Source organism: Poeciliopsis prolifica, unplaced genomic scaffold, assembly GCF_027474105.1.
Source record: "Poeciliopsis prolifica strain line A6 unplaced genomic scaffold, Auburn_PproV2 SCAFFOLD043, whole genome shotgun sequence".
Taxonomy (NCBI): Eukaryota; Metazoa; Chordata; class Actinopteri; order Cyprinodontiformes; family Poeciliidae; genus Poeciliopsis; species Poeciliopsis prolifica.
Genome location: NW_026562418.1, coordinates 3,998,087 through 4,007,690, shown reverse-complemented (window position 1 = coordinate 4,007,690; position 9,604 = coordinate 3,998,087). Strand labels below are relative to the sequence as shown.

Here is a 9,604-nt window from a genome sequence, read left to right as displayed (position 1 = left end):
TGGTCAGTGTCTGTTTTTAAAGTGGTTTATAAATAAAGCTGATATGACTAATAAATTAAATCATCATTTGGAAAGAACACTTTGCATTTACCTTCGTCTGATTTTAAAATGTACCAACATTACAGAATTGACAGGCAAAATATAAAATAAACAAAAACAACAAGAACAAAAAAAGAGAGAGGGGGAGAATATAAGCCACAGAATGTTTGATATACTGTACATTTAACAGGACCTTTGGCAAAATTGTTGAATCAGCTTTCAAAGACTTTCTGCCTTGGTCATACCTGCAGTAGTGAAGCAAGTAAGAATCAATAGTGCTTTAAACTATGAAAAGTAAAATTACAGAAAAAACACAGGGTTGTTTTTTTTATTAGCTTTGAAGACTTTGAATATATGACAAAAAAAAGATGTTTACTTAGTTTTTAAGTCCTTAAAACGTCAATAAGATTTGCTTTCGGGGTTTTACTTTGAAATTTCTATGAACCACTTCCGGCCTCGTCCCAGTTCACATCGCGCGGCTTGATGGATCCTGAGAAGCCGTGGAAGCACCGCAGAGAAGTGAACTTCAGCATCCAGCAGGTAAGCCACACTGGGCTGTACACTGAGGGGTCAGCCGGCCATAGCTTCAAACGCTCCATCCACTGCGTCACCTCCATAACTGAAATATTACATACTCTGTATTTTGACAGCTGAGTATGGTTTCCATCATCTTGTTTCAAACGGGTGGGGAAATAAAAGGCAGCTCAGCGGTTGTTGCAGGAGGAGGCTGACAGGAACGGTTGGGAGCTTCTCTGTTTCCTTTGCTTTCAACCGCGTTGTTTTAACCCGAACTGGACCCGAACTGGACCGTTCACCCCCAGAAAACTGATTTCATTCATTGTCTGCTGAGGCTGAAGAGAAGGAGGCGGCGGCGAGCTGCGGCAAGTCAAGCACAGACAGACCGGAAGTTGGAGCTGTTGATCTTCAAAACAAACGCTTTTGTATTTATTTTTTATTTTATTTTATTCACACTGACTGAATAAGGCACGCGCAGCATTGAGTCTTGGCTTTACACATTCTTTTGCTCAAAAAGCTGCTGGGAAGGTGACGGAACCACGAACACGGTAGCAGGCTTTCTCCAGTCAGGGAGCCTTATTTTGAAAGCTAATTTTCTTTGGCTTGTAAATTCCTCTGACTTGACGGTGAAATGGCTGAGCGCAGTTCAGGCGGTGGTAACGTGCTCATTTGGTTTAGATCGCATTTAAATACGCTGCTGGTGTGTTGAAAACGCGTATTTTAAAGATTGTGAAAACAATAAAAGCAGGTGTAATAAAAAAAAAAAAAGCAGAATAATAAAAAAGCAGGTTGTCGGACAGGTGTGTCATCGGTCACGGCTGCGGTTATTGGCCGCTGGTTTGTCCGCCTTACGCGGCGTTGCTGCTGGCGACAGGAGCTTTCTGCGCATCGTCTGGAGCAAACAAGCCTCCATTCAAAAAAAAAAAAAAATCTGCAAAGTTCCTATTTAATAAAACGGCTCCAAGTGCGCATGCCCGAGGAGCGCATGCTCGGAGATGCTTTCATGCCCCATTTTTCTACATTTGTTTTTCTGACCGCTCTTTTCCGTTGCTCGTGTGTTTGGAGGTGACGTCCCTAACGCAGACTAACATATCTGAGATTTACATGCGGGAGAAAAATAACATCGAGCCCAGCGCTTTCGTTGTGCTCCCACCGCTGCGCCCCGGTTCTGCACATCAGGAATCCAACATGACATCATGCATGAGAAACAGTCCCGCTCTGGGACCAAATCGCCGATAACATTACATAATAACCGCTCAGCTTAAAAAAATGCTGCACTGATTTGGATGTCAGTGCGAGGAGCAAGTGGATAAGCCTTCACTGGGTCTGATTATTTTGGCAACATCATATGGGATTCCATTAGTGCCAGAAATATGTCTATTTAAGATGTTTATGTAAACATTACATACTTATTTATGTAATGTAACACGTTTATGTGCATTTGAACCTCTGACATCCATGCTTAAGTAAGGTTAATGTGATATGTTGTGCATATCATTCATGTCTACACAGCTGGAAATTAATTCAAAATGCCAAACACCATTGGATATTTATTTATGTAACAATAGTGTATAAGAAATATTCCTGGCAACATGGTGAACACTGGGATGAAATAAAAACAGAGAAAATATTAGCTTTACTTTATAATATGTGTCACACGAGACAGAGACAAAATCCAGAAAAAAAAGTTATAATTTGTGACAAACTTGAGCTACTTAATTTAATTACAAAAACAAATTTAGATTGTTTTTGTTGAACTAAGAATATAGAAAAAGGAAAAAAAAAGTTTGATAAACATATAGGAGGCCTGGGACTTTTAACGTGTTAATTTTCATTAATTAGAAAAATGGAATCAATCTGTTTTTTTTTTTCTTTTTTTTTACATACAAACGTCCCGAGCCAGAACCTCTGTGGCAGGTTTCAGGTGCACCTGGAAATCAAAACAACAAAGTCTGAAATCAAAGTGATTAATGACAAAGGCTGTTTCTCTTAGCCCACTGGGGTCTCATATTTTCTTCAAAAAAAAAAAACAATGCTAAAATGAGTTTGCCTATCAGCAAATCTCTTCAAACCAAAAATAGCATCTCAGTGCTAAACATGTAGCAGCAGCACAAAGGTCCCGATCCCTCTCAGCTTCCATAGTCCACATTTCTAAAGATGTTTTTTTTTTCAAGGTCGGTACAACACTTGAAAACTGAGTGGCTATGAAAGTATTTTTGCACCAATCTCCATTTGCATATCACTTTTTTACATATGCACTTAGACATGTTACTTTACATAAAGGCTCTACGCACATCTTGCATAAACACTTAAATTTATTTTTGTCACTAATGGAATCCTATAACATTGAAGGCATTTTTTGTATTGTAAGGGATATAAAATGTAGTGGTACAAGAATGGTACAAGAAAATAATATAGTGGACAGGTAAGTCCTGGTGCTGCTGGATTAGAGGGCAGCTGAGGACACGGATGGAGAGAAAAAAAAGAAACATTTTTAATCATCAGCAGAGATACTGAAAGTAGGGGGAGAGACAGCAGTAAGCGGTCAGTGATGTCAGTGTCTTAAAGTGGTATGCACTACAGATGCTCCAGATGTAAACACAGAGGAGCCGTGCATGCACCGCTCAAGCTCACGGGTGATAACTGAAATAAAATGTCTTTTTTATGCCATTAATATATTTGTGACTGTTTTATCATGTACATATATATATTTCAAGTTATTATTGGCATTACTAGTAGTATTAATGTATATTTGTGCATATTTTTTTTGGCAATTTGAAATCTTAAAAATAAGGGGGAAACCCTGTCACATCAGTCTGTGTCAATAATTATTGATTAGACTTTTGTTAGGCGGACGTCCGCGGAGGGCGTGGGACATTCTAGGATTTGAAGAACGTCCCACCATGTTGGGGACAACATGAAACTGCTACTGCACCTGTTACGCAACAGGTTGTTGCTCAATGAGTGAGTGAGTTGATGTCACCAACCTATCTTAGGTGGCCATGAGAGGTTGAGCAGCTAGATAAGCCAGGTTGTTGGTCAATAATTTCACTAACATTCAGTGAAATGATCAAACTTCTACCAGACATATTTGCTATTGATATTGATCAGGTGTCAATCGTGATAGCTATTGTTATTGTTTTATCGCCCAGCCCAATAAGCGCGTATCCTCTTCTGTTCCTGCTTCACAACGCTTCATCGGTGTTCAGAGTTCCTCTCATCAAGCTTGATGTGTTAGTGACGTATAATGACCGTATTGTTACGCTCAGTCAAATGGCTCTTGCTTCATGTCGGAATGTTTCTTGATATAGGACATGAGTCAGGACTGAAAAACCCCCAGACTGAGCGCCGGCCTCAAATGGCCCCCCACTGGAAAACATTTTACACATGCAATACAAACAAAACAACAGTAAACTGATGTTTGTCATTTTTTTATAATATATCAATTTTGGTCTGATAAAAAAAACTGTGCCGATATTAACAATAGATATTTATTTCCATCTTGTTGCCTTTTGTTTTTGGAGGCCATTATTTGCTGTTTGTTTGATCATGTGACAGTGATAGTGAAGCAGCAAAGGATTGTGGGGAAGTGGTGAAGTCAGCGATGGGGTTATTTCAACAAATTGAAAAAGTTGTGAGATATATGCATAAAATTGGTTTACATCAGTTGTTGGCCATCACACCAATAATGATAATAACAATGCAGAGCCAAATTTTTAAGCTGGTGCATCACGAGTAAATGTAATTTCTTGTTTTTTTTTTAATTTTTAATAAATGATCGAAACACTCAAAACAATGTTTCTACATTGTCATAATATAGTATGTATGTTGAATTTTGATTATTAAGATTAGTTTATATCAATTCAAAAAAAAAAGTTGGAACTTAAAAAAGTAAAGCGCTGTGAATACTTTCTGGATCTCCTGTACATGTGGATAAACACGTTTGTACTTTTCAAGTGATTATTGTGTCATTTTGCAATACTCTAAGTTGTGCTTTTAAAAGTGTTTGCTTGACCAGAGCAACGGCTGACGCTCCTTTAGTTTCTGCATCATGGCTGGAAAATCTTTATTTCCAAGTGCAGAAGTCACGGGTTGCGAGTGACATCACCTTGTTGTTTCTGCTCCATACAGCTGGAGTAGAGTCTCTGGCATTTCACTAAAGTGACGACTTTAAACCAAAGGAACGGCACGGTGGAATATTGTAGCAGGTTTGGAACTGCACCTCTTTAGGGCCTTGGTGTACTCTGAAGCCTCAGCCGCAGGTGAACACATCAAATCTACATCCAGAAACAATGAAAAAGACGCTCGGTGCTGCGGTGGCGATTACTGAGCTAGCGTTTGGCTTAGGAGAGAGGAATAAATCTGCTTGTGATATACTCTGGGGTTAAACAAATCCCTTAGAGTGGATCACACATTTATCATTTAAGAACGCAGGATTAAAGACGTCGCGTAAACAACGAGCGCCAGGTGTGTGAGGATCTCCAGGGCAGACACAGGTGTGTGTGTGTGTGTGTGTATGCGTGTTTGCGTGTGTGTGTGGGTGTGTGTGTGTGTGTAGCTGGAGGGTGGAGGTGACCCTGGTCTTCCCCCGGCTGCTGACACACCAGCGTGAAAACAGATTCCCTCCTCACCGGCAGCCAGCCCTACACAACAAACCCTCTCCCTCCATTGTTAGCGAAAGGACACACTCTCTTTTACGTCCGAGTGTGTTGGCTGCACATTTCTTCGCTGGTGATTTTTGGAAGCTTGGTGGAATGAAAGCTTGCACCTGTGCACTGTGCGCCTCTGATGTTGTGTCTATAAGGTTGACGTGTGTGTGTGTGTGGAGGGAAGCATGGGAACGGGAGCGTGTGTCGCTGCCCTGGCTGAGCAGCATCCTCTGCTGGGAGGAGGAGTAGGGAGAGGATGCCATCAGTGACCCCGGAGGCGAGCGTATGGACTCAGCTTGGGTTGCTCCGCGAGGTGTGAGGGGCCTCTGCTTTGCGGGGCCCCTGCAGAGAGAGCAGCCTGTTGGGCAGAAGGTCCATCAGCTGCAGCGCTCATTCACAAATCACCTCGTGAACTCACGAAGAGAAGCCACGACACGAAGCCGCATTCATGCCTGGAGTCACACGGCCGTTCTGCAAACATCACAGCTTTCATTCAGGAACGCAGCTAACGATTGTTTTACTAATCGATTATTCTGACAAAAAAAAAAACATTATTCTGATGATTAATCAAGCTAATCAGATTTTTCAAACTGGGATATTGTGAAGATTTTTATTTTTACTTGAGTCACTTAGGTCTCTTCATATGATCTTAGAAATACATTAAAATATACAAATAACATATTTTTAAAATGAGTAATTAACGTTTTATTGACCTAAATGCGGTAACAGCATTCCCTTAGTGAACGCTTGATCATTCGTAACAAAGGAGGGATCTGCAGCTAAAAAAGCATTTCTAACAGCAACATGCGAGAAGCTCAGGCCTTTCTGTTTCACTGAACATCAATACACTGAAGGACAGATCTACTGATTATGTTATGGATTAACTGATTAATAATTGGATAACAATAACTGTTTAGTAGGGTTTTTTTTTAAAAACAGAATTTCAACCAGGTAATGCTAATAATAAGCCACCCGAAGAGTTCTTTAAACCATATTTAGAGACAAAAAGTATTTTTTTAATTTCTTTATATTTTGTGTAGTTTTGGTTAATTATCTCTTTCATAAAATGGCCTTTTCGGAGTCTGTACAGTGTAGTTAACTATTAATTGATCTCGAAATTAGTTGGCAATTTAAAAAAAAATTGATTTGTCACGATTAATCCCAGTCATTGTTTACTGCCCTCTGGGCCAGTTTCACACACATCCTTTCACACAGTAACATTTGAACTGTTACAGATTTCCAAGTGCGTTGGATTTTATGAACTCTAATACAAAAACAAAAGTTTGGAAAAGCAGGTGTTGGACTGGCCTGGAGGAAGTCCAGACCACATGGGGGTTTTAGAAAGATGTGCAGCACTGGATTTCTGCAAAAACCCACTGCTTGATCCAGGCGAGTCGAGCCAGATAAAAACTGACTCTGGACTTCCCGACATCACAGGCAGGCAGAACGGGACAGAAATGCAGCTGCTTTTTTGTTGTTGGTATTATCTTGAGTTTGTTGGGCGTCATCTCCATCCCCACCGTCCTTAAAGCTTGGGAGGATTCCAGAGCGCAGGAGGCAGACTGCAGGATTTAGTGTTATGTAACAGCAGGTGTGGGTTTGTGTGGACCGGCCCCTCTGTGGGTCTGTGGTCCGTGATCTCTGTGTGATAGGGACTGCGGCGCTGGTAGCCTCATTTCCCACGGAGCTGCTGCTGACTCAGCTGCAGCAGCTCCTACAGGTGAACCATGGTATCTCTGCCAGCCTTGTCCCAATTACTTCTCTGTATCATAAGTGGATGTTAAATCATTCGCTCTGTGTAGAGTTACAGCAGCGATATGTGTTTGTGTGTATGGTTGTATGGATTCCTGAACAGCCAGGCTTCTCTGGCAGGCTGCTGCGTCCCTGTCTGTTGATTCTCTGTTGGTGAAATAGGAGAACATATGGCTCTCTCTCTCTCTCTCTCTCTCTCTCTCTGTCTTTCTCTCTCTCTCTCTCTGTCTGCATTACATCACCTTGAAATTTAAGTAAGCTGGTTTGCCTTTTCAGGCAGAAATACAAGAAACGTATGTGTTTATGTGAGTTTGTTTAGATCGGAAGAAAAGTAGTAATAGACTTCTGGCCAAAAACAGATTTTTTTCTTTTTTTTAAGTTTTGAGATTAATGTCAGAAATGTTCTCGAAAATTTGTGGAAATATCTCGAGTTAAAAAAAAAAGACTTTTGGAATTTTTCATTTGAAAATTTTCACATTTTTTTCAAGAAAATTTCTCAGATTTCTTTGGTGGGCATTTACTCATTCTAACCCCAGCCCTCCTTTTGCGTAAATTTGTTTGTACAGGGCATAAACTCTGCATGTTACTCTGTAAATAAATCTGCTTCTTAATTAAGTGGAGCCAAAGAAAGGTCAATTTATTCTTTCTTTTGAAAAAACTTACCAGCAGCCTGTGATGCACTTTTTATTTTTTATTTTTTGTATTCTGCAATCTGCTTAAGCCAAGCACCAAGCACAGCTAGATGCATGAGACTCAACTGTATTAGAATTGATCTATATGAGTTCTATCACATCATGCAGACCTACTGCCGGCTGTGAACAGCCCGGCTTTGCATGTGGTTTTTATCAGCTATTCACTAGTTTTCCATTAGCTCTCTAATTTAGCTTTCTCTGTGTGTCTTTTAATGCAGGAGCAGCTTTTCTCACTGGCTGCGGAAACAGCATATTTATTATCTGCAAGTTTTAGTAGAAAAGAACATTTTGTCATTTTATAATTTATTCCTTTGACCTGAAAGCCATGCAATCAGGACACTTTCAGACATACAGAACTTTTCAGCATTTCAATCTCAAAACCCAGATTGAAGACTGGAAACCAGGGAGGTCAATGTCAGACTTCGAAAGTCAGATCAAAGGTCTTCAAATTTTCAGAGAAAACTCAACTTCTGGTTTCTGTTGCTGGCCTACAGGCATGAGGTCACACCATTTGTTGAACTAGATCAGTGGGCCTTAAAAGGAATTTTTTCACAGAATAAATGTTTTAGACGGTTCTTTGTTTTGTTTGCACTTAGTCCAGAAGGATACGTCCTTTTTATAAGTCCAAGAGTTATTGATGTTCCACTGTAGTTGAGATATGCCAGATCAAATGCCAAAAAACGGTGAAACAGCCACACAGCAGAATGTTTGAAAAGATCAGAAATAACTTCAGAAAATTTGAGTCAACAGCCAGCATTAAGCATTCATCACTTCCTCTGCACTGAAGTTGCGATGTGATTCAAATTCCTCTTCTGTTGTGAACTGAAATGATTTCTCTTTTTGTTTAGTTTATTTAGAATGATCTGGGTTTGATCTTCTAAGACGGGCGTGTCAAACTCCAGTCCTCAAGGGCCACTGCAGTTTTTAGATGTGCCACAGGCACAAAACACTGGAATGAAATGGCTTAAATCAAGGATGGCCAAAGTCGGTCCTCGATAGCCGGCATGCTGCACGTTTTAGTTCTCTCCCTGGTGGTGCCAACAACCTTTCCGGCATGTCAATGTTCTTCTTTGGCCCTCTTTAATGCACCTGGATCTTTAGATCCAGGTCTTTTAAAGACCTGGATCATTTGATCATTTGATCCAGATGCATTAAACCAGGGAGAGAACTAAAACATGAAGGATGCTGGCCCTCCAGGACCGACTTTGGGCACCCCAGGCTTAATTACCTCCTCCTTGTGTAGATCGGATCTCCAGAGCCTTGCTAATGGCCTAAGTATTCTATTCAGGTGGTGCAGCAGAGGCACATATAAAAGTTGCAGGACACCGACCCCTGAGGACTGGAGTTGGACACCCCTGCTCTAAGACGTCCAACATACCTGGAATGATCACGTACACAGATAGTTCAGTGGAGAATTATCTGTGCAATTCTACACCGAACAAAGTTCCTTTTAAACACAAAAGTGGCATTTTTACCATTTCTTTGCATCAAATTAGAAAAGCACAAAGGCTTCTATGCACAGTGGCCTGAAATATTCCACATTGAATTTATGTTCTTTACAACACAGACGGTGCTTTTGTCGAACACTTCCACTGTTTGTGAAAAGGTTAGTTTTATTAAATATGGCACTGAAATCTCATTTTCTTGTGAACCTAGCTTTGTGTGTCAGACAGTAACAATTAAAAGAAGATTTTCGGAAAACAAAGAAACAGTGAAACTAAGTTTCACTGTAGAGCTTCAACTTCATGGCACTTGTTCATGTTCATCGTCTCTCTCTCTCAAACGGTGCACAATAAATCAATACAAGGCTACGTACAGGAGGGAGGCTGCTCGAATTACACTGTTGCCAACAGAGTGTTCTCTCTAGCAACTATTTTCCTTTTTTTTTTTTATCCCAACAAAGAACTAAGCAAACTGACGAGCAACTACTTTTTAACAAGCCACAGCCACTGTGTG

The 9,604-nt window shown here is 40.5% G+C and overlaps 1 protein-coding gene across 1 annotated transcript in view; it reads left to right on the top strand.

The window, feature by feature from the left end:
- Positions 1-453: 453 nt before the first annotated feature.
- hivep3a (HIVEP zinc finger 3a) overlaps positions 454-9,604 on the top strand; it is a 33,029-nt gene continuing 23,878 nt past the window's right edge. The window contains exon 1 of the mRNA XM_055055940.1: positions 454-579. The gene's annotated coding sequence lies outside the window, so the exon portion shown is untranslated. The remainder of the gene's footprint in view (positions 580-9,604) is intronic.